The sequence below is a fragment of the Schistocerca gregaria genome, chromosome X (assembly GCF_023897955.1).
Source record: "Schistocerca gregaria isolate iqSchGreg1 chromosome X, iqSchGreg1.2, whole genome shotgun sequence".
Taxonomy (NCBI): Eukaryota; Metazoa; Arthropoda; class Insecta; order Orthoptera; family Acrididae; genus Schistocerca; species Schistocerca gregaria.
The window spans coordinates 419,382,144-419,408,912 of record NC_064931.1 but is presented as its reverse complement, the minus strand read 5'-3'; the positions used below and the strand labels follow the sequence as shown (position 1 = coordinate 419,408,912).

At 37.3% G+C, this 26,769-nt stretch overlaps 1 long non-coding RNA gene across 1 annotated transcript in view; it reads left to right on the top strand.

The window, feature by feature from the left end:
• LOC126298621 (uncharacterized) overlaps window positions 1-26,769 on the top strand; it is a 108,011-nt gene that overhangs the window by 16,895 nt on the left and 64,347 nt on the right. Inside the window, exon 2 of the long non-coding RNA XR_007552631.1 lies at window positions 986-1,074. This is a non-coding gene — a long non-coding RNA (uncharacterized LOC126298621). The remainder of the gene's footprint in view (window positions 1-985; window positions 1,075-26,769) is intronic.

The window sequence follows — 26,769 nt, the reverse complement described above, 5'->3', positions numbered from 1 at the left end:
CATAGAATTTTACTAATTGTGATTGCTGATATACAGAACTAAACTTCGAGAATTCTTCCTGTCACCAGAAGTGTCAAAGTTATTCCTAATCTCTTGTCAACTTTGATTCCCTCTCCCATTAACATATTTTGTGCCTCTATTTTATCCAGTAACAATATTAATTACTTGTACGCTACAGGACTCATAGGAAAATATTTTTTATGAAATCTTTCGGGTTCAGAGTCCGTGTTTTTGATTGGTTAGTAATGTAACATGAGACAAACCGCTCCTTTTTTTTCCAACCGTTCTCAGACACATTTCCTTTTTTCCACTGTCTTCTGTTGTGTGCAAGCTATAGCTAATGTAACTGCAGCACTCTCTCTCTTTTGGGTGTTAGACATCTTAACATTGTAAGACCATATTGTCAGCTGACAATTTTTGCTAATATTACTGATGAGTTCAATATATTGAAGGTTTGACAAACTAGTGTTGTCAATAAATGTGGAATGTGTGGAGGCCCTTTTACGTGACATTTGCTCATGACAGGCTCCCAACATATTATGAGATACATTCATTACTAATATCAGGTGGTAACCCAGCTTGAATAAAGAAGTTTAAAGTTCCCTGTGGTCAAACTGACAAGTCCAAATTGTTCACTGTTGTGCATAGGGTATGAGTGTAGATGTTCTTTCCATGCTGATGTGAAATAACTCAGTTGTCATAGAAAGTTTGTGATCATTGTCTAGAAAGAATTTCTCAGCAAACATAATACTGACACAGAAGTTGGCTGCTGTTCATAACTGCTGGTTATTATGTAGTTATATACCATGTAATGAAACTACATTATACTATATTTATAGATGAACAAATTTTAACATTAGAAATTACAAACATTGTTGCTAATAGAAATAATGGCACATGGAGACACGCATCTTATCACCCAGTAGTAAAACTTTATTCAGAAGAAGTCAAGCAATTTTTTTTTATTTTTGTTTTTTTACCACAGCTATAACACTTCAGTGAAATGACACGGAAACGACTTGACTTCATCTGATGTGACTGTAATTGGGTGTTATCCTCTTGGTTGTTATGAAGGTGAATATTAATTTTTTTAACCTTTCATTACATTGTTAGCTACTTAAAACATTACATTTATTTTTCTCTTATTGGTGAGTTGGTCTGGTAGGATTTTATGTGCAGTTTGACAAGTGAAGTGTAGTTGTGAGGTCACACTGTGAATATTGTTTATTATTTAATAGTCCAGTTAATCATATTAACATTTAAAATGCATTACTGTGTTTCACAGTCTTCACCTGCACCTACACCTACATCTGCATGATGACTCTGCAATTCGCAATTAAGTGCCTGCAGAGGGTTCATTGAACCACTTTCAATCTATTTCTGTAGTGTTCCACTCTCAAACAGCACGTGGGAGAAACGAACACTTAAATCTTACTATGCAAGCTCCGATTTATTCTAATTGATGCTCATTTCTTCCTATATAGGTGGGTGCCAACCAATATTTTTGCACTCTGAGGAGAAAGTTGGTAGCTGAAATTTCTTGAGAAGACACTGCCACAGTGAAAAATGCCTTTTTTTTATGATTGCCACCCCAGTTCGTGTATTGTATGTATTGCTCTCTCCTCCCCCTATTTCATAATAGTACAAAATGATCTGCCAATCATTGAACTTTTTGATGTCCTCTGTCAATCCTATCCATTAGGTAAGGTACCACACAGCAATACTATAACAGAGGATAGACAATCGTAGTGTAGGCAGTATCATCAGTGGATTTGTTGCATCTTCCACGTTTTCTGCCAATAAACTGCAGTCTTCCATTCACCTTCTCCACATCATTATCTGTGAGATCATTCCAATTTAAGTTGTTCCTAATTGCTATCTGTAGGTATTTCATGAATTGACAGTCTTTATATTTTTGTGATTATCTTCTAACCAAAAGTTACTGGTTTATTTTTAGTGTGCGTGTTGAAGACTTCACACTTTTCATTATTTGTGGTTAACTGCCGATTTTTTTCACAATTCGGATATCTTGTCTGAATAAATTTTCAATTGGTTTTGATCATCAGATAAGGTGACAGAATGGTAACTGATAGTGTCATATGCCAAGAATTAAAGAGAGCTGCTTGGATTGTCTCCTTAATCAGTCCCATTCAGGGGGCAGCTAGACAGCTATCTCATCACCTGAGTAATGAGCACTCATGCTAAAATGTGGCTGTCAGATGTCATTATGTAGTGCAGGGGAAGTTCAGTGCACTGTCTTCAGAGGAATGATAATATGTTAAGTTTGCCATTGTTTTAAATGCAAGTGAATATACACAGAATATACATAATTGCAGAGCAGCTTGATGAAAAGCAGAATTGTGGCCAGTTTAGAAACTTCAAAACAAAGGTTAGACACACTGGTATCAATTTACAGTACATCAGTGCAGGACGGCTAGTTGCAGTTAGAACTTGTAGACCTGCAATGTGACAGGCCAATTGAGTGATAAGTTTCATAATAAAATAAGTCTTGTGGGCTTGCATAAAAAAATTTCTGTGGCATAAATTTTCACAACTTCAGAGGTTTGCAACTACAATAATGTTGATGTTTGGACCTGCATATTTGTGCGAACAGTTTTCCCCCCAATAAAGAGAATGGAATCTACCCACAGAAGCTCACTGACTGACCTCTGTTTAAAAGCTTATCTTTGAATTAGCGGTGATCAGAATGTGGCACTAAACATTGATTGAATTATCAGTGCTCAGAAAGTGGTACCAAACATTGATGCTTTAGTGAAAGTGAAATAAGTAATATTCATTGAGATGAAGTGTTTCTTTGTTTAAAATGTGAATAAAACTGTTATGAACTATAAGTCGATGTTTTGAACTTTTTCCTAAAATGATATTCATCATAAGGCTACATCATTCACAACAAATATCATGTTTCATATGTAGCTGCTGCATGTTCCTTGCCTCAGCAATTGAAAGAAATTTAAGTTTTATTTCATTGTCATTTTTCATCAGTGCAACAGTCTTAGGAAATAAATTTGCCATGGTAGACATTAACAAGGCACCATTAAGTATTAAATCTCTGTAGAACTGCTAGCATCATAGAATAGACTTGTTGACAACAGTTCCTTGTGCCATGCTGCCTTGTTCCAATTCCCTCTGCTCTCCCATATTCTTCCCCTGTGAGCTGGACAGTTGGTCACTGCTGAGGATTGAGCGCAAGCCCGCTCGTATGAGCAGATCAGTGAACAGGCTTGTCCTGAATCATTTCTGTAGATCAGGAACAGCAGAGGGCCTTTACACTTCTTTGGAGAACACCAGATATTACTTCTTATGACTTTCCCTCAGTTACTATGAACTGTAACCTTTTTGACAGAAAATGAACTGTAACCTTTTTGACTGAAAATCAGAAATCCAGTTGCACAACTGAGATGATAGCCCATAGACACACAATATGATTAGAAGTTGCTTGTGAGGTAAGATGTCAAAAGCTTTCTGGAAATCTAAAAATATGGCGTCATATTGAATAATGAGCCAATTATTTAACAAGAACAATGTTTTCAGAATCTACATTGGCTATTTGTCAATAAATCATATTGTTCAAGGTAATTCATAATGTTTGAACGTAATATATGTTCCAAAATCCTACTGCAAATTGACGTTCGTGATATGGGTCTGTAATTCATTGGATTACTCCTATTTCCTTTTTTAGGTATTTGTGTGACGAGTGCAGCTTTCCAGTCTTGGGTGCAGATATATTGACGAGCTAGCAGTTTTATATTATTGCTAAGTGTGGACTAATGTATCGGCATGCTCTAAAATGAGCAATAACATTTTGCATTAATTGCATGTAGTAGGATCAGAAGAATTGTTTTCTCAGAATTGACTTGCCAGTACCACTACTAGACATTTCCTTTCCTATTATACTCGCAAATAGAATGAGGGGAAAAAGATTGTCTGTATGTCTCCATATGAGGCCCAGTTTCTCAAATCTTATGTTTGTGATCCTTAATGCGCAATGTAAGTTGGTGGCAGTAGAATCATTCAGCAGTCAGCTTCAAACGCTGGCTGGTTTTGTAAATTTTCCCAATAGTGTTTCTCGAAAAGAATGTCACCTTCACTCCAGGGATTCCTGTTTGAGCTCCCAAAGCATCTCTGTAACACCTATGTGTTTTTCGAACCTACTGGTGACAAATCAAGCAGTCTGTCTCTGAATTATTTTGATGTCTTCCTTTAATCCAACCAGGTACGGATCCTAAATACATCAGCAGTACTCAAGAATAGGTTGCATCAGTGTCCTATATGTGGTCTCCTTTACAGGTGAACTACTCTTTCCTAAAATTCTCCCAATTAACGGAAGTAAACAATGTGCCTTACCTACAATAGTTGTCACATGCTAGTTCCATTTCATATCACTTTGCAATGTTACGTCCAGATACTTAAGTGACTTGACTATGTCAAGCAGGACACTAGGAATACTGTAACTGGAAATTACATGTTCATTGTTCCTACTCATTTGCATGAAATTAAATTTTTCACATTTAGAGCTAACTGCCATTCATCACACCAACTAGAAATTTTATGTAAGTTATCTTGTATCTCCCTACAGACACTCAACTTCGACAACTTACCGTACGCTACAGCATCATCAGCAAACAATCCCAGATTGCTGCCCACCTTGTCTGCCAAATCATTTATGTACATAGAGCACAACATCATTCTTATCACACTACCCTGAAGCGCTCCTGACAATACACTTGTCTCTGATGAACATTTGCTGTGGAGGACAACATACTGGTTTCTGTTACTTCAGAAGTCTTCGAGCCACTCATATATCTGTGAACTTAATGCATATGCTCATAACTTAATTAACAGTATGCAATGGGGCTCAGTGTCAAATGCTTTCGGGAAATCTATAAATATGGAATCTGCCCATTGCCCTTCATCCATGATTCCATGGGAAGGACAAGCTGAGTTTTGCATAAGCAATAATTTCTAAAACCATGCTGATTCATGGACGTAACATTCTCAGTCTCAAGAAAGTTTATTATATTCGAACAGAGAATATGTTAAAGGGTTCTGCAGCAAACTAAAGTTAAGGGTATTTGTATGTAACTTTGCAGGTCTGTTCTTTTACACTTCTTACATACTGGAGTCATGTGTGCTTTTTTCCCAGTCACATGGTACTATATGTTGGGCAAGGGATTCACAATAAGTGCAAGCCAGGGAAGGGGCCTGTGTTGTAGAGCACTCCTTGTAAAACTGGATTGGGGCCCCATCTCAACCTGGTGATTTATTTGCTTTCAAATTTTTCAGTTTGTTCTCTGCTATGGATGCTTACTACTATGTCATCCTGACTTGGTGCAAGCAGAGGTGAGGTTGTGGCTCCGTCAACAAAGCCAAACATTCTGCAGTGACTGTCTCAACTAACTGGTTTCTCGTTGGGAGAAATATATTTATCTGAATTTTCAGTTCTGGTAAAGTTGTGGATTTTTGTAGTGTAGGAATACATTTGCAAAAATTATGCTATGGATGCTTACTACTATGTCATCCTGACTTGGTGCAAGCAGAGGTGAGGTTGTGGCTCCGTCAACAAAGCCAAACATCCTGCAGTGACTGTCTCAACTAACTGGTTTCTCGTTGGGAGAAATATATTTATCTGAATTTTCAGTTCTGGTAAAGTTGTGGATTTTTGTAGTGTAGGAATACATTTGCAAAAATTAAGTTGGAGCATCAGTCCTTGTTTCTTGTTCAAACAAAAACTGATATTAACTTACAGGTGTTTAAAAATCTGCAGGGAATTAGAGTAAAACATTTATTGATGGAATAAGGGATCATGAGAATGCTTCAGACAGGGAATGAAAACTTGTGTAACAAAGCTATAAGTTATAGAATAGTTCAGTGAATATCATGAAGTCCATTGGGGAAAGTAGAAAATGGCCAAATGGATGATGAATAACACTGCTGGGAAACACTAAGATATAACAACCCTTTGAAGAAGAAGAAAACGTTTCTGTAAAAAGAACAGACATAAATAAAACATATATATTGTGGAGAGGTGAAACACTGCAACTTTGATGAATAAAGATTTTCAGAAGTGGTTTCAACCAGTTGCTTTTCATAATGGTAGAATTTTATTTTCCCATTGCTGATTTCAAGCTTTTTTTTCTACATCTACATCCATACTCCGCAAGTCACCTGACAGTGTGTGGCGGAGGTTGGAGGTTGTTTTTTTTTTTTTAAGTAGCTTCTTCTGTGTTCTTCTATGGTGCTTTTAGTGTCTCCGCATACTGCAGCACGCGACATAGCTCTGCAGGCGATAAGTGTAACCGTCTCATAGAGAAGAGCGGCCAATGTGCCGATCTGGCATTAAGTCGCTTCGATAGCAAATGACGAAAACATGCGGATTTCTCACGTTTGTACTACATATGAACACTTTTCACTTTCACCCGTGCAATGTGGCTGCTAGACCTCCCTTCATGCAAAATCGTAAGGTCCTAGCTCATGTCCAAGGCACAAAAGCTGGCTAAAAAGTCAATAATCGATAACTAAAACTTGAATTGTACTGCTTCTTTCTGGCTATTACATCAACTTAGAAGCTTCTTCTGTGTTTTACTGTGGTGGTTTTAGTGTCCCCGCATACCGCAGCACGCGACATAGCTTTTTAGACGATAAGTGTAACCGTTTCATAGAGAAGAGCAGCCAATGTGACGATCTGGCATTAAGTCGATTCGATAGCAAATCTTCTAGTGCCTCATCATCAGATAGTACAGTTATTAATGATTGTTCAAACAATAATCACTTAGGACTGCACCGTCTGATGATGTGTCACTAGGCGACTTGAAAACAGTAATGAGAAAATAAAAATTCTACGATCACAAAAGAAGAATGGTTTGCAGTAATTTCTAAAAACTGTTAGACTCTTAATGAAAAACAGGATTTTTAAGTTTGTAGGAGCAGGAGTGAGCAGCAAAGAATGAAAACAAATTGTATGCATTATTTTAGTTAGTGTGTAAAACGTTCTCACAGGTCAAAGTGAGAGAATAAGTGCAGTGGAATAATTTAGCCCGTTTACTGTCATTTCTAGATAACCATACCTCAACTAGTGTAATAAGATTTTACAGGGTGATGAATGACTGTGTGGCTGAAAGTATCTAATTTTAGATTTCGGCTCTGTCAGCTGGAGACGACTTTGAACTATAAGGTGTAAGTAATAATCATGCTTATGATGCCCACACAAGTCTTTGTAATTGAGTACTGGTATGCATGTGAAAAATTATTAAATTCACTGCCAAGTTTTACAGCTTTGAAAATTCATAGATAATCCAGTTTATGGCTATACACGTATAGTTTTCATTAAAGTGATAGCCATTTTATGTATTACCAGGACACCCAGTAGAAAGGAAAAATCAGTTTTTAACTTACAGTGTGGCTGCATGAAGTCTGTAACATTTAAATGAAGACAGCATTTCTAGTTTGTTGCATTGCTTGAATACAGTCTGTAAGCAGTACAACATGTAGAAAAGATAGCTCATAGAAAGAAACAGTGAAACTATATTGAGTGAAAGCAAAATTCAGGCATATGTTTGTTTAAAAATGAGTTATGACTAGTTCAGATAAGCACTGTGCAGTCATAATTCAGTGTATCGTGTTCATATGTTGGTTGTATAGATTAAGAATAGAGTCCATTTTTAGTCCATATAGGTGGAGTATGAGGAAAATGTGTGGTACTCCACTATACAGGATTATTATTATTATTATAAAAATATTTTAATTGCTGTTATTTATGATCTGATTGTAATTTAATTTTTGCTAAACCATGCTTTTGCATGTACTATAATGTGTTAAAATTTTTCATTAATGAAGTGCAGGCAAAAGTTTTATGTGTGCTAACACAAACATATTTCAGTTTGATCTCTCATTGGTACAGCAGTGTCCCAGTTTCTGCTGTAATGTTGATGATTATGGAATGTTTGTCGGTGGCTGCAGATTCAAAATTATAAGTTTATTTCATTGAACACTTCTAGAACTGGGAAGAGGATGACAATTGCCATTGGTCTGTTCTACCCTACAATTTTTCTGTTTTGGATGGTTGTGATGTATTAACTGATGCTGAGAACTCACAACTTTCCATCATTGCCTTTGATAACTTTACTGTATTCCAGCAACTCTGACTTTTCTTGTATTTAACATACTGATTTATAGGTATTATCTCAACATAGCTACTGTCATTTAATGGAAAACAGCAAATTGAATACAGAACCGTAAAAACTGAAGAATGGAAGAAAACCTTTAGCTTAAGTTGCAACATAAAGTCCCTCAGACATGCCCAGAGAAAAATATTTATCCAAACAAGTACATATAAGTACGCTAGTATACTTTCCAGATGTACTGGAATGTGACCACTAAATGTCTCAGGCACCTAAATTTAAGAATGCATTCTTTCGGATCCAAAGTGTAAAAGAACTATTCAAATACCTCTTAACCTTATGTCCTGTACATCTCCATAAACCACTTCATGTTTTCACTGTCTGCCAAGTAAGGTAACACAGTACTGAAAGCTTTGGACTTCTGTTTCAGAGGAATAGAGCTCAGAGTGCCATGCAACCATGCAGATTTGAGGTTTTCCTTGATTTCCTCAAATTTCATGTAGACGGAATAATTGGTGCACCAATATTCCCATAACCTTTTATCTGCCAGAGGAGGAACTCGTTATTCAGAAAGATCAAAATTCTGTGCTCATTTCCAAGTGGACCTTACGATTTTATCATATTTCTAACTTCTGTTACGAAAACTTTTGTAACTATAGTTGATGGTACAGTTAATGCAGCTACATAATTTAACTGCTTATATACTGAAATTTGTCTTGTAATCTCACCTTCAGAGTGTAAAAATTAGAAATGTTAGCTATTTTAATAAATAGGATGAATAGTGTTTCTAATGTTGTAAACAAGTATCTTATCTTTGTAATTACTAGTCACTGTTGGTTGTGATGTACTGATTAATGTATGGGAACTCACAGCCTCACATCCTTTGGAAATATATTTTTAATGTTAAATCTGTGCTATTGGAGATATATCAGTTACAGGTCTGCATAGCACTCTTTGTGTGGACATTTATCTTTAAATACCTGAACTTCCAGTCAGGAAACTACTGTTCACATATATAGATTCTTCCTTCACTGTACTTCATTGATGGTAACTGCTTTAGGAAGACTGTGGCATTGGCACAGTAGTAAAAATAAGTTTATGAAAAAAAAAAACTGCTTGGTTCACATCTAGTTTTTGACTAACATGTACTCCAGATGAGGGATAGTGTTCTAAGTTTTCAGAATTTGATAATTTTTATGAGTAAAAATTTGTAAATATATATATTATCTTGCACATCTGAGAAACTTAAAGGCAAATGTCCATAAGACCCAGAAGTTTTAGAGTTGATTCAGTTCAGAATGAAGCTCTGCCTAAATTTTACTGGGGTGTATAGAGCACGATACTGGCATGACTTTCCAATGGGTGCTCTCCTGTTTTTGCAGTGGATATTACTCATAACAAAAGTGCTAGAGGTCGTATATACCAACTTATCTTTGCAATGACATTGGTGTGAAATATTACTGTGGTATCTGGATGTGAAGAAAGAAGAAAAGTTGCTAGACTAAATTACCAGGAGTGTGTACTGTATGCTGGACACAATTTAGGGGTATGTGGCCATTACCAATTGCTATTTCCTCACATTTGAGGATCTGGGGAAATCATTGTATGTCAGATAACTCCATGTGAGACTCAGAAACTTGTTACTGATTTTATTGGATAATTTACACTTTTTTTAGATGCTGTTAGTGTTTCCATTCATCTCTTGCAGAGCACTAATTATTAATGTTTGTTCTGAGTAAAAGGTGACATACGTATGTACAGTGATTTTCCAACAGGTATTACATTCACATTTGGGAGGACACTATTTCAAACCCCCATCTGATTGTCCAGAGTTAGTTTTTCTATGGTTTCCGAAAGTTAAGGCAAATCCCTGAGTGTTTCCTTTGAAAAGATCATGGTGGGTTTTGCCCCACATCCTTGTGCTCTTTCTCTTATGACATTATTGTCAACAGGATTTTTAATCCCAATCTTCTTTCCTTTCCTTCCATTTATTGTACATCATAGTGAAAGGAGTGCAATGTATGTACTCTTGATTTTGATACTGGAGTTTGTTAAACATTCTATGTTAAATTCCTACTGTGATCTTAACGTCTGGGCTTCCTTAGCTCAATTTGTGACAATCACTCAGGCATTCTCACAGAAAATCTTTATCCTAACAAGTATACTCTTTGATTCTTCTCAGTCTTTTAACTCATTTTTAATATGTTTATCTTGCAGGTGCACTTTCATTTTACTCCATACAAATGATAGACTCATTGAGAGCATAGCAGGTCTGAATTATTCCTTTCAACCACTTGACCAACTGCTCCATCATCAGCAATCTTTATAATGGAATATCAAACACCTGCAGTAAAGTAAACTCTTGGTGTTAGTTTTTTTACTCCAATTTTTGTGATACAGTTTGCAGCTACTCAGGTATTTCCCACCAAGTGAGATGATACAGGAGCTAAGCCCTAGACTCTAACCTCCTCTTAATCAATCTCTGCTGATCCATTGTGGACGGGACAGTGGCTAGTCAGATATTTACCAAGGAAAATTGCCAAACAGCCGTATGTTTTGAAAAGTTATTTTATTTAGATAGCCAGATTCAGCATCTCATTAATATCATCGTGAGCCCCTATGCATTCCATGTATACACTGTAACTGGAGCCATCAGTATCTGATTTCTGTGAATTCATTTTTGGAGCATTTACTTCAAAGACTTTACCACAAGTTTTCTAAGTAAATTAATTAAAAAAAAATTCATAGAATCCAGATATTGATGGCTCCAGTTTTGCAAGTATTGATATATTTGATGCCTGTACAAGGAGTGCATAGGGACTTGAAGATGGCATTAATCAGATGCCAAAACTGGTTGTCTAAATAAAATAAATCCTCAAAACATACGGCTGTTAGGTGATTTTTGTTGGTAAATAGTATGTTTATCTTGTAACCCAACATGGGTTGCAACATACGTACTTAAAAGCTCAAGTGTAGATCAGAGGTAAAGAAGGAGTTTTGGTAATCAGTTCTTTGGTACATGAGCAGCTGCATGCAGGAGTGAAATGACATTGCAGTCAAACTGAGTTTCTTCAGGTCTCTGTGGTTTGAGATGGTACAGGAAGACTGAGATGTTAGGCTGAGGAAGTAGATATGCTGTTGGTAGTCAAATGATACTCTGGGATGGTGTAATGATGTGCTTTTTATTGCTTTTGACATGTTAACATTGAATATGTGGAATAACACACACACTAGTTTGTAAAAACATAGATGGACCTTACTAGATTCTTCAATAAAGTACCAGAACAGTAGGTCATTCTGGCCTGTAACTTTCCTAAGATTCAGCTATACAAAGTAACGTTGGATATTATAGACCACAGAAAAAAGAAGTGCCAGATTCTATTGCTCTAATCAAACTCTTAGGTTCAGTTACTCGTCATAATGCAAGTGACATACAGGCATAGCTGTATGATGGAAGCCAATAACCCTAGTCCAGAGGTACTTTGAAATTCCTTAGTGTGCAAGAGTAATAGAATTTAATGCTTACTTACGTAGTATCCGCTGCAGGCTCCTTCATCTGAGGCAGCTATCAGTGGAATTCTTGAACTCTGCCTTGCTTGTCATTTGCGGGCTTCTGTATACACCGTTTGAGGCTGTTTGCTTGTAGATGTGGCATAACTGCATTGCTTTTTATCTGCAGTTCACAATCAGTGAGTGTGAAATCAGCAGTTACTCATTCTATATGGACTGACAAAATTGGCTCGCACTGTATGCCTCTACTTAAATTACAAGGCTTGCAGCTAATTATCTTAAATGATTTTCTGTGGCAACTTTTCATGATTTAGTCATTACACCGCCCTTGTCAGGGGAAGATTTGTCCTCAGGTCTTAGACTCTTATTTTTTTTTACATTTTTACATTGATATGTACACATGGCCCCCCCCCCCCCCCCCCCCCCCCCATGAACCATGGACCTTGCCGTTGGTGGGGAGGCTTGCGTGCCTCAGCGATACAGATGGCCGTACCGTAGGTGCAACCACAACGGAGGGGTATCTGTTGAGAGGCCAGACAAACGTGTGGTTCCTGAAGAGGGGCAGCAGCCTTTTCAGTAGTTGAAGGGGCAACAGTCTGGATGATTGACTGATCTGGCCTTGCAACATTAACCAAAACGGCCTTGCTGTGCTGGTACTGCGAACGGCTGAAAGCAAGGGGAAACTACAGCCGTAATTTTTCCCGAGGACATGCAGCTTTACTGTATGATTAAATGATGATGGCATCCTCTTGGGTAAAATATTCCGGAGGTAAAATAGTCCCCCATTCGGATCTCCGGGCGGGGACTACTCAGGAGGATGTCGTTATCAGGAGAAAGAAAACTGGCGTTCTACGGATCGGAGTGTGGAATGTCAGATCCCTTAATCGGGCAGGTAGGTTAGAAAATTTAAAAAGGGAAATGGATAGGTTAAAGTTAGATATAGTGGGAATTAGTGAAGTTCGGTGGCAGGAGGAACAAGACTTCTGGTCAGGTGACTACAGGGTTATAAACACAAAATCAAATAGGGGTAATGCAGGAGTATGTTTAATAATGAATAGGAAAATAGGAATGCGGGTAAGCTACTACAAACAGCATAGTGAACGCATTATTGTGGCCAAGATAGATACGAAGCCCACACCTACTACAGTAGTACAAATTTATATGCCAACTAGCTCTGCAGATGACGAACAAATTGAAGAAATGTACGATGAAATAAAAGAAATTATTCAGATAGTGAAGGGAGACGAAAATTTAATAGTAATGGGTGACTGGAATTCGAGTGTAGGAAAAGGGAGAGAAGGAAACATAGTAGGGGAATATGGATTGGGGCTAAGAAATGAAAGAGGAAGCCGCCTAGTAGAATTTTGTACAGAGCACAACTTAATCATAGGTAACACTTGGTTTAAGAATCATGAAAGGAGGTTGTATACGTGGAAGAACCCTGGAGATACTAAAAGGTATCAGATAGATTATATAATGGTAAGACAGAGATTTAGGAACCAGGTTTTAAGTTGTAAGACATTTCCAGGGGCAGATGTGGACTCTGACCACAATCTATTGGTTATGACCTGTAGATTAAAACTGAAGAAACTGCAAAAATGTGGGAAATTAAGGAGATGGGACCTGGATAAACTGAAAGAACCAGAGGTTGTACAGAGTTTCAGGGAGAGCATAAGGGAACAATTGACAGGAATAGGGGAAAGAAATACAGTAGAAGAAGAATGGTTAGCTCTGAGGGATGAAGTAGTGAGGGCAGCAGAGGATAAAGTAGGTAAAAAGACGAGGGCTGCTAGAAATCCTTGGGTAACAGAAGAAATATTGAATTTAATTGATGAAAGGAGAAAATATAAAAATGTAGTAAATGAAGCAGGCAAAAAGGAATACAAACGTCTCAAAAATGAGATCGACAGGAAGTGCAAAATGGCTAAACAGGGATGGCTAGAGGACAAATGTAAGGATGTAGAAGCTTATCTCACTAGGGGTAAGATAGATACTGCCTACAGGAAAATTAAAGAGACCTTTGGAGAGAAGAGAACCACGTGTATGAATATCAAGAGCTCAGATGGCAACCCAGTTCTAAGCAAAGAAGGGAAGGCAGAAAGGTGGAAGGAGTATATAGAAGGTTTATACAAGGGTGATGTACTTGAGGACAATATTATGGAAATAGAAGAGGATGTAGATGAAGACAAAATGGGAGATACGATACTGCGTGAAGAGTTTGACAGAGCACTGAAAGACCTGAGTCGAAACAAGGCCCCCGGAGTAGACAACATTCCATTAGAACTACTGACGGCCTTGGGAGAGCCAGTCATGACAAAACTCTACCAGCTGGTGAGCAAGATGTATGAGACAGGCGAAATACCCTCAGACTTCAAGAAGAATATAATAATTCCAATGCCAAAGAAAGCAGGTGCTGACAGATGTGAAAATTACCGAACTATCAGTTTAATAAGTCACAGCTGCAAAATACTAACGCGAATTCTTTACAGACGAATGGAAAAACTGGTAGATGCGGACCTCGGGGAGGATCAGTTTGGATTCCGTCAAAATGTTGGAACACGTGAGGCAATACTGACCCTAAGACTTATCTTAGAAGCTAGATTAAGGAAGGGCAAACCTATGTTTCTAGCATTTGTAGACTTAGAGAAAGCTTTTGACAATGTTGACTGGAATACTCTCTTTCAAATTCTGAAGGTGGCAGGGGTAAAATACAGGGAGCGAAAGGCTATTTACAATTTGTACAGAAACCAGATGGCAGTCATAAGAGTCGAGGGACATGAAAGGGAAGCAGTGGTTGGGAAAGGAGTGAGACAGGGTTGTAGCCTCTCCCCGATGTTATTCAATCTGTATATTGAGCAAGCAGTAAAGGAAACAAAAGAAAAATTTGGAGTAGGTATTAAAATTCATGGAGACGAAGTAAAAACTTTGAGGTTCGCCGATGACATTGTAATTCTGTCAGAGACAGCAAAGGACTTGGAAGAGCAGTTGAACGGAATGGACAGTGTCTTGAAAGGAGGATATAAGATGAACATCAACAAAAGCAAAACGAGGATAATGGAATGTAGTCAAATTAAATCGGGTGATGCTGAGGGAATTAGATTAGGAAATGAGACACTTAAAGTAGTAAAGGAGTTTTGCTATTTAGGAAGTAAAATAACTGATGATGGTCGAAGTAGAGAGGATATAAAATGTAGACTGGCAATGGCAAGGAAAGCGTTTCTGAAGAAGAGAAATTTGTTAACATCGAATATAGATTTAAGTGTCAGGAAGTCATTTCTGAAAATATTTGTTTGGAGTGTAGCCATGTATGGAAGTGAAACATGGACGATAACTAGTTTGGACAAGAAGAGAATAGAAGCTTTCAAAATGTGGTGCTACAGAAGAATACTGAAGATAAGGTGGATAGATCACGTAACTAATGAGGAGGTATTGAAAAGGATTGGCGAGAAGAGAAGTTTGTGGCACAACTTGACTAGAAGAAGGGATCGGTTGGTAGGACATGTTTTGAGGCATCAAGGGATCACAAATTTAGCATTGGAGGGCAGTGTGGAGGGTAAAAATCGTAGAGGGAGACCGAGAGATGAGTACACTAAGCAGATTCAGAAGGATGTAGGTTGTAGTAGGTACTGGGAGATGAAGCAGCTTGCAGAGGATAGAGTAGCATGGAGAGCTGCATCAAACCAGTCTCAGGACTGAAGACAACAACAACAACAACAACATGTACACATGCATACACGGATACATGAGTTTCTCTTTTCTTTTTGCATATGAATATACACCACATAGATTTTCAATTGACACACTTAATACATCTGTGTAACACAAATATGTACAATAAGTAATCACACCTTCTCCATCCTTTATCTGTGGACCTTTGTGTCTGATGACTAAACACTGGGGTGAGGAATAATTTTGTGTTAGGGATGCACTTTGTGTAAGATTTTCTCATGAGCTGGATCACAAAACACACACACACACACACACACACACACACACACACACACACACACACACACCTAACATTTCTCCTTTATACACTTTCAGCACTGGATTCTGCAGCTGAGATGCCTAATCGTCACTCTTAGTTGCAATGGGTGGTGGTTGCTAACATATAGATAGAAATGAGTTTTTCCAATCATATCTCTAAGTTACTGATATTCGTTTATGAAACCCTAAATTATTTTCGGATTCATGCACATGCTGTCCTGTCCCTTCTGCCTGCTGCTGCTACCAGGGTGAGGCTAATAGAGCCAAAGTGACTGGGTGCTGGCCTGTACCTAAGGACTGATCAGTGTCTTGCTCACCTACACTTTTACAATTACTATATGTTAATCCCTCTTTAGTCAGTGTTCAAATAGAATTTAGCCTATACTTTCTCATGAACATTTCAGAACAGATGTGTAAAGTTGGCGGAAATCCTTTAAACTGTTCACATGTACTGTTGCAAACTACTTCGTCATTAATTGGAGTACTGCCTTTGGTCCATGAGTTCTTACCTTGTCTCCCACCTAGAATTTGTTGGGGTTGTGTGATCGTAGTATTACTCATCCTTCTCTCTACATTGCTTATTAAAACTCCTTGCAGCTTAAGGCCACTGGCTCATCCATTCCTTTAGTTCCTTTATCTAATCTTGTAGCTGTACTGTATTTTTGCCAGATCGCACTTGCAGCGGGGCGGGTTATAAAATATTGTTTGCTTGTTCGTTGTACTGTTCACTGCTAATGTTCCACCTACCTCAGTACAATGACAGCTCCCCATCCCTGTTCTCTGCATATGTATGTACTGCTCAGACGGCGTAAAAGCAGCATTGATGAAAACGTCACCGATGCTTACTTAGCAAAGTCCGCGTAATTCTAGTACCCAGCTATCCTGTAAATATCTTATAATAAATTTCAGGTGGAAGATGGTTGCTTCATTCCTTTAGTAAAATGTCAGAATTCTAATACAAGTATTTTTATTTCCTTTAGCTCAAATGAAAAAAACCTGCCATCAAGTCCAAATGTACTTAACTAACAAGACCACTGTTCGCAGTTTACAACCAATCCAGATCACACACAAAGCAGCCAGAAATATACATAAGTCCAACCTGAATAATTACGTGATTTCACAGTTACAGTTCTACTACTAATAGTGAGTTTCACTCTCGATCCTTTTCAGTGGATTCCTTCAACAGAAACTGCTCGCCAAATATTCCCTATATGAATACGAAACATGCCATGCGGAATTTATGCACAGGCCAAAAGTTCACATGTGGTTATTTTTCCAACAAAACAGTTCCAAAACTTCCAACTTTCACCAATCTGTCTGCAAATGCAACTGCTTTCATGGCTACGCAATCTGGGCGCAGGAAACCAATTACTTCTTCATTTTACACATAATGCAGACTGAAACGTTCAACATGACCTGCACACCCAATAGCTGATTAGCAACTCCCCAGATGCTGCTTCTTCCACATCATATATATCTAGCAGTGCACAGGAACTGCTTATCTCTGATTGGCTGATCATTTTGGCTGGCCAGTCAGAAGAATTGTTTGAGATCATTCTCACACCAAAACTGGCCTGTGCCAGTCGCTATTCACAGATGCATTTATGTCATTCCAACATGCAAACACTTAATATAACATTTAATAAAGCCACTGAAAAGAAAATTAATCTTGAAATAAATTTAGAAATCAATTTTACTTTATATCGATATTCTGGCTGCCTCCTTACAAAAGCAAATACACTTAGACATACATCATCAATGATGTGGGTACAAACATCTTTCCCATGCTATGATTGCGTAATGCATTACATAAAATTAATCATGAAATTTAACTTGCGTTTCTCATAGAGTCTCACTTTTACTCTCATTTATTCCCACAATAACATAAGACACAAATAATAATTTTATCTAATTTTGATTTTATGAAAATGAAGAGTAGTTAGTTTTTAAATTAAAATCTAAATTAAATAATTCTGCCCATTGAGAGTTCTGATTATATTTTCAAATGATAACAAAAGGTAAACTGTTATAGTTTATAACTAAATTTAATTCCATAAGTGTCAGTTTTTTACTTTTTAAGTAATTTTTTTCTATCTCTGATACTATGATAGTTCCAGGGTTTTACAGTCTTCTCCTGAATAACAAAAGGTAATGTACTGTTTTGAAAATGATTGAATAATATTAAATATAGTTTATTTAGGTTTATAGGTGGCATGAATATTCAGTTGCCCAAAGTGACATGGGTACTATATCTCACGGCTGGCATTAGCGACAGGGGCAAATGACTCATCGCTAAGATACAACTTGCTGTATCCTTCACAGCCAATGGCTCCAATACTGCAAGTGGTACTCCACTGTAGCTTACTGCAATAATTGTTATTGAGCATTAACTTGTGACATCACAAACCCTCTAAGAACCTAAAATTTCTCCTGAACATATTTTATGGTTCTTATTGCGAATGAGTTTTTTAGTAATGATTTCGTTAACTACACTGACACTGTCAATTCTAAATTGTTCTTACTAAAGTCTGTTTTTAACTGAAGTCTTTCTCAAATAAACGAAATATCTAAAGTTATGTTACAACATTATACACAACTACATTAAATGTCAAGGGCTAGGACTTGACGGCATTCATTCAAATTATTTTTAAAAAATTTTCATCTTTTTCGAAAATCACATTTTTCTCACAAAATTATATTCCTGAATTTTTTCCCCAAAACTGAAATAGCAAAATATTTACGTTGAACTCTTCTTGAAATTGCAATTTTCTCAGAACAAACAGCTCTATATCTTTCCAATTGACTTTAAGCAAAAACAATTAATTAATACTCCACTTTATCAGCATCCAAAAAATTCAGTACAAATACAATTTCGGCACTGTGGAGGGTGTCCTTTCCTACCTCAATATTTCCTACAATATTACTTTTTTTTTCAATTCGCTCCACATGGTGTTCATGAACTCTAACAAAAAATTCTCTTCAATATAGGGGTCATCTTTCTACCTAACATTTCTCTGACAACATGTTGGGGTTGTGACAACTGTCTCTGATGCATAAAATGGGTTCGGATCACTTCTATCCAACACTTACATATGGCTCACATCATGGCTCGTCACTGGGATACAGCGTTCAGCTCTGTCTCACATAAAGTTAGTCACAGTCTCATATTGGATTTGTTCTAATTTTTTTTTTCATACCTGCAAAATACAGTGTCAATTTTAGTATTTACTTCATAACCTAACACATACATTTATCATAGTAAACACTTTTTTAAATCTTTTCTCAAATTCAAAAGTAAAACCCTTCCAAAGAATTTTTTTTTTCAAAATTGTTCCAAACTTTCCTGTAGGTACATTTTCATATTAATCCTCTCAGTAAAAAGTAAATTCACTGTTTCCCAAAATTAGTACTACCACTAAATTATTTTTCCAAATTCCTTTTAATCATTAAGCAAGCTACTGTTACAAATATTGCTGATAAAAAAAATCCACAAATATTCTTTCTCTGAACTTATTCTCTCAGCAAAAAAATTCTTCTACAGTTACTGATTAAGCTCCATAACTTTACATAAAATAAGCTATTATATTCATAAAGAAATACATCATCATTAAATACATCGAAAATAAATTTCTGCCATCTCCAGTTGCTCTGCTAAACATCATTACACATCATATAAGAGAATACAAAATCATTAAACACCCTGAAATTCAGTCTGACCTCTCTCTGCAGCTCTGCAACACCTTCGTAGACACCTTACAAAAAGAGAGAACAATTTTGTAAAATTACTGAAAATTATTCTAGCCATCTTCAGTAGCTCTGAAGCACATCCTACATACTATTATACGCAAAGGATGCATACTCTATAGAAACATTTGAACATGACTCCTGTCAACTTCTGTGGCTCTGTAAATACACCTTTTACACTAGCTCTTCATTATATCTCACATACCAAAATTCAAAGAAAATACACATTATTAAAATTACTAGAATCCACTTAAGCCCTCCTCTATGGCTCTACAACACACTTTTGTACAACTTCATTTACTTATCTAGTAGGCAATTCTCTCTTGCCTTGAACACATTTCTTACAACATCTTTACAGGTCACAGATTTCTGAAAAACTAATCATCTGTCGCATAATATTACTGGATTCTTTTTCTCCCATTTCCACTCCTCATTCATTCTGGTTAGTGTTTTAATTCTTTACCGAAACACTAGTTTTCTCCTGCCTCTCTACTCTGTACTATATTGGGTACACTATTTACACTGATAGCAAAGAAAATTAAAGATGATAGATTCAGCTCAGAATGTCAGAAGAGGAAGATTGACAACATGAAAGGAAAATGAAATAGCATTGCATAGGTTGCAACACCCTCTGAGGCCGCCTCATCCTTTTGTATGTTTTTCATCCTCAAATCATTGACATAGCGTGTTACCCTTTTCTCAGAAGGACCTGCTTCCTTACTTTTACCATATTCATTATAACCCTCGATCAACTCTGTGGTCTTACAATCTCGTATCGAAGTATTGCTTTGTTCATTGTCTTCACAACGTCTTTTGCCCACTAAAGGAATAGTTACAAGTTTTCCATTTATCCTAATCATCGCATCATTAGTTCCAAACTTAATCCACCCTTTGTATTTAGTCAAGAAACTGGCCCCTGCTAACATTTCCACACTTAATCCATAAATGATCAAAAAGTTTTGTTCCATTTGCACCCCACCTAAGGTGATCGGTACCATAATCTTTTGTCTAACTACCTTTTTATTTTTTGCCGTAGCCACAATAACGTTTAATCCAGTCACTGGCATGATTACTACTACTTTACTTTCAGGTAGAGCATTTACAAATTTTGTGACACTGCACACACCTCAAAACCACTATCTATAAAACAAGGAACCTTTTCTTTAAACACTACCACTTCCATTATAGGTTGTCCAATATATTCTTTTCTGACTACAGACTCGGGTTCATCTAGTAAATCGTGCACTAGTTCACACCTGTCAAAACCTACCCCTTCTCTTAAATGTACACATACCTTAACTGGGTCCTCTTTCACTTTGTCAGTAGTGGCAGCTTTAACTGTCCTGTCCACTGTTGATAAATCAAAATATTTCTCTAGCTTCTCACTCTCTTTAATAACCTCTAGTTCTGCAACCCTCTCCAAGGTGTTGCAGAATTTTCAAAATCATTTACTTCTTCCTCTTCTTCTGACCCCTCTTCCTCACTCTCTGAAATTACTCGATTCAGCCTATTCACAACCGCCTCTGCTCTACTGTACCATTCCTTGGGTACTTCCACAACTGTATCCCCGATAATAATGCTACTTCCACCATCTCTGATAAGCCTATCATCTGTTTTGCAGTGCTGATTCACCCCCACCTCCTGATCTAAGTCTTCACTTTCTATACCAGGTTCCTCACTGCCATGGTTCCTGCGATCTCTATTTTCAATGTTTATTTCACCAGATGCTACTTTATTTCCTCAATAAACAAACTTCATTACAGTGTCACTCTTGTGCCCTACTGTTTTCTATCAGGCTACCCCAAAGCTGTTTATTAGGTACCTTCTTTACAAAGGGTGTCACTAGTGGGTTTAATTTGTACTGTTTCAGTCTGCAAATGCTAGCGTTATTACAGACTGTTATTTGTTTCCCTCCTGTAGACTGTCATTGCATCTGACATTCCTGTCAGCGAGCGGGGTGCGCCTATCTGTTACATGTCACCAGACTACAGCTGACGGCAGTCAAAGTACCGAGCTCGGTTGTTGAACCGGCTCAAAACAGCACCTCCTCTCCCTCGACCTCTACCTCAATAATTGCTCGCTCGCTGCACACCGATCCTGTTTACATTAACTTCAGCTCTGAGTCTAGTGGGAGGCCTATAATCTCTCCTAGGACTCTCTTCCTCTTTAGAAAGGTTGTCAACTCTTTCCAAATAGTGAACAAACTGGTCAACATCATCCCTAAGTGCAGAAATTATTTTGTTCCTCCAATACAGTGGCATCTTGTTTTCGATTCCCATAATTATTTGCTCCATTTCCTCTTTAGAATTCAATTATGACAAAGTCGTAACCCACTTTTGTACAAATATTTTATCACTTTCCTTATTAGGATCATACTTCTCCCCTGACCAGAATTTATTCAAAACATCCATTTGTTTTCTTTTTCCCCAATACTCATCGAAAAAAGTCTGTTTGAACTCCACTAATCAGTCATATTTATCTGAGGCTAAGCTTCCCCAAATTTTTGCCTCTCCCATAAAATTTGAAATAATGAATCCTACCTTTTGTTTATCATTCCAAGATTTAGGCAAAGAACCCTCAAAATCACTTCAAAATTCCTTTAGATGAACATTTTTACTAGACTCAAATCTCAAAAATTGGCGATGTGTTACATAAGCTATTTCAGATGATTCTACTACACCATTAGTTACTACACAGCCACTATGGTTGTTAACGTTTTGCTCTACTGGCGTTAGTCTACCATCATGCTCACCCAATTGCTCATGCACACAGGCACGAAGTGCTGGTATTAGTTTCTGTGTTAGTAATGTTACTAGCCACTTGCATACCAAACTTAGCACACACATCCTTTCCATCTTTAGCTTGACTTTCTAATGCAAAGTGTTTTTCTATATTCTGAACCTGTACATGAACTTCATTTAGTTCTGAATTTACTTGCTCTTCTAATTCTTTGCTAACCTCAGCAACTTGCTTAATCTGAACAGTCAATTCATCCTTTGCTATTACAAGAGCCTGGTTACATTCTTGTTTTATCTGATTAATTTCACATTTTTACTGAACAAAGTCATATAATTTTTCCAAAATATCCCTGAAATTCGAAATTTTATCTTCCATCCTGGCTTCCATTTCTATTGACAAGTTAGTAAACCCCTGATCAACTTCAGTATGTAACTCATTTATTTCAGAACTTAAGGAAGTTTTTATATCTGAACCCATTTTATTCATTTTGGTACCCATATCAATACCTAATTTATTCATTTTGGTTTCCATATCAGTACTCAATGTATCAATTTTAGTGTCAACATTGGAACTTAATGATGTTTTAATTTCACTAGCTATTTCCTTCAAATTAATATTCATCTGATTCATGTTCTTTAGAATATTTACTAAAATATCTGAAACACTATCTCTTGGTTCACAAGCCACTGATACTTGTTCCTGCTCTTTCTTTTACAGTTACAGGTATGTATTTAGCATCGGCTTCCACCGTGCTCAGTTCATTATCTACTTCATAGTTAGACGACCTTGACTCAGGTAAACCACTGTCCTCTGTTTGTGATATATCAAAACTGAAATTACCAATCATGGAGTCATTTTCATAATTTACATTACCTAAATCTAACTTCAGTTTCTCATCTATTGTCTCCTAATCATTTTCAGCCATTTTGCAAAGTTTCTTGACACACACAACAAAAACTCTTAGTGGAACACTACTTATCTTTTGCCTCGTCCAGCTGACTGTACAGTGAGATGAAACAGTGGGTCCATACATTAGGCCCTGCTTCCATCGATCCAGTTGACGTGCCAGCCAACTGCTGGCCAACTGCTCCATCCACCTGGCTGCTACTGTAGAATGCCGCCTCTCGAAGTTCAGCAGTTGCAGACGTTGTCTTGTTTTTTCCGGCCAATGCACCAATTGTGACAAGGCGGGTTATAATAAAGTTGTTGGCTCATTCGTCGTACTGTTCACTGCAAATGTTCCACCTTCCTCAGTATGGCAACAGCTCCCCATCTCTGTTCTCTTCATATGTATGTACTGTTCAGACAGCGTAAAAGCCACATTGATGAAAACGTCGCCGATAGTTACGTAGCAAAGTTTGCATAACTCTAGTAGCCAGCTATCCTGTAAATATCTTGTAATAAATTTCGGACGGAAGACGGTTGCTTCATTCTTTTACTAAAATGTCAAAATTCTGATACAAGTCTTTTTATTTCCTTTAGCTCAAATGAAAAAATCTGCCATCAAGTCCAAATGTACTTAACTAACAAGACCACTGTTCTCAGTTAACAGTTCATGCTACCCAGATCATATGCAAAGCAGCAAGAAATATACATAAGTCCGACCCGGTTAATTACACGATTTCACAGTTACAGTTCTGCTACTAATAGTGAGTTTCACTCTCGATCCTTTGCAGGCAACAAAATCTCGACGCGGGAAACCAGTTAATACTTCATTTCACACATAATGCAGACTGAAACGTTCAACATGACCTGCACGTCCAGTAGCTAATTAGCAACTCCCCAGATGCTGTTTCTTCCACAGCATATCTATCTAGCAGTGTGTGGGTACTGCTTAACTCTGATTGGCCGACCATTTTGGCTGGCCAATCAGAAGAATTGTTTGAGACCATTCTCGCGCCATAACTGGCCTGCGCCAATCACTACTCGCAGATGCATTTACATCGTTCCAACATGCAAACACTAATATAAGATTTAATAAAACAAACAAAAATAAAAGTAATCTTGAAATAAATTTAGGAATTGATTTTACTTTATACTAATATTCTGGCTGCTTCCTGTGAGGTAACAGGCGAGTTGTGGCACCCTGAAAATATTATATGTTTGGATTTGGGGTTGCTGCACAGGACTCTTCGCGGGCGCGGGCTGCTCGGCAGGCCGAACATGTGGTGCCAGACGTTGGCCGAAGTAAGAGGAGTCCAGCGGTCGCGTGGCTGGGAGTTCCATGTTGACACTGACGAGGACAGTGCTTTGTGTCAATGGAGGAGATTTCTATGCTAGGAGTGCCAAAGATAATGGACTTTGTGAAATCTTAATGGCAGACATTTCACAGTTCGTATAGAAATTAATAGTAGCCAGAGGAATCATGATACCTCAAAAAGAAACATGTACAATACCATTATTTTCATGATGATTCTGATGGTGTTATCAGATTTTCAATATCTTTATTAGTTTAAAGTTAAGTATATGACTAAATTAGACAAGGAACACCCAGCAACGAATTTCAAAAATGTAAACACTTAATCCAATTTCATTGATTGACATGTCTTTAGAAAGCTATTAGTGTAAACCTAAATTGGTATAAATTACAGGCATGTAACTTGAATAGTACAGGAGTTATAAGAGGTCAAAGTGGCCGATTACTAACAATCACATCAGGCCATAAGTTCTCCACAGCTACACGAAAAAACAGTAGCAACATGCTTACAAATATACTTACTCATCTGTGTCTATGTTTGTATCCTATATATACTAATCATGAAGAAATTGGTTAAATATGTACTGTGTCTTAGAAAGCACAGAGACATTAGGCTACTGGCCTACCTTTTGTTCCGTTTCTTTGATATATGTTTATTTAATTTGTGCACGTATCTAATAATGTGTGTTAGAGCGTGTTTATGGTCCAGCCATAGGAATATTTATTTAATTTCAAGTTACTTAAATGTAACTCCAGTATTTTGTATGTTTCATTATGTTTGTGAGTGGCCGTTGGCTTGAAGACAGGGTGGGAGCGCTCTAGCCAATCACAGAAATTATCTCCGGGGAAGACACAAGGTAGTTACGAGCAGTGCAGCAGTTCTGGAGAGGACGGGACAGGACATGGAAAGTGCTGGATGTGACGGTGCGACGGACGTTAGGTTGCGGCAGAGTCTTGGAGAGTGTGGAGCGGTTTGTGCATGGTCGCACCAGATATAAATACTTTATAGTGCCAACTTGTGCACTTGTGAGATTTCCGTGGCTTCTACAGTGAAGATGTAGTGTGCATTTAAATGTGAATGTCTCGCGAGCTGTGTTGTTATTCATAACTAATTATGTGAAGTAGGAATCTGTTGTTTCCCTGTTAGTCAACTTATATTTTATTTAGTTGCTGGAACATTGACACCAATAAGTGTTTTACAGTAAAAAAGGGCAGTCTTCTAGGTACTTCTACTATTTCTACTATCACAATCACCATTTAAAGTTGTTAAAATAGTACCTGCAGATTTTATTTAATTGCAATCTTTAATTTATAAATTTATATGTTGCATTCATAATTCGCAATTACCGAGTGATAGAAACCTTTGACCATTTGATTCATGTTTGTATTCTTATCGTATACTGCAGACTCAGCAGTATTAGTTGTGTAATATGGCAACTATGTATCCGAGCACCTAGACAACAAAACCAGCCAAAACTTTTAATATTTCAGCTCTGAGGCAGTGGGTACGTGTTTGAGGGCCACCATCATTTCATATTATATTTTTTGAAAGCCCACACTCCTTACAAAAGCAAGTACACTTAGACATATGTCATCAGCAATGTGGGTCAAACATCTTTCCCATGCTATGATTGCATAATGCATTACATAAAATTAATCTTGAAATTTAACGTATGTTTCTCACACACACATTTACTTTCATTTATTCCCACAACAACGTAAGACACAAATAATAATTTTATCTGATTATTATATTACGAAAATGAAAAGTAGTTAGTTTTTAAATTAAAACCTAAATTAAATAATTCTACCCTTTTGAGGGTTCTGGTTATGTTTTCAAATTAAAACAAAAGGTAAACTGTTGTAATACTTAACTGAATTTAATTCCCTACATGTCAGGTTTTGCCTTTTTAAGTGATGTTTTGTATCTCTGTAAGTATGACAGTTAAAGGGTTGAAATTTTTATACAAGCTTCTCCTGAATAACAAAAGATAGTGTACGGATTTTGCAAATGATTGAATAATATTTAATATAGTTTATGTAGGTTCATAGGTGGCATGAAAATACAGTCGCTTGCAGCGATGCAGGTACCGTATCTCATGGCTAGCTTTAGTGGCAGGTGCGAATAACTCATCGCTAAGACACAACTTGCTGTCTCCTTCACAGCCAATGGCTCCAATACGGCAAGCAGTACTGCAAAGAAGCTTACTGCAATAATTATTATCACACATTAACTTGCGATCCGAGGTACGTTGCATATTCTCCAAAAAAATAATTCAAATAGGGTGAACCCAGTTGATGAATGCGGTGTGGCGTTATATACAAAAGTGACAAAATGCAACCATTCATCCCAGTTTTCCTGTTTTGTTCCAACATAACAGAGTAGATATTCTGTTAATGTTCAATGCAGTCTTTCGAATGCTCCATTTGTTTGCAGACGGTATGCATGTGATT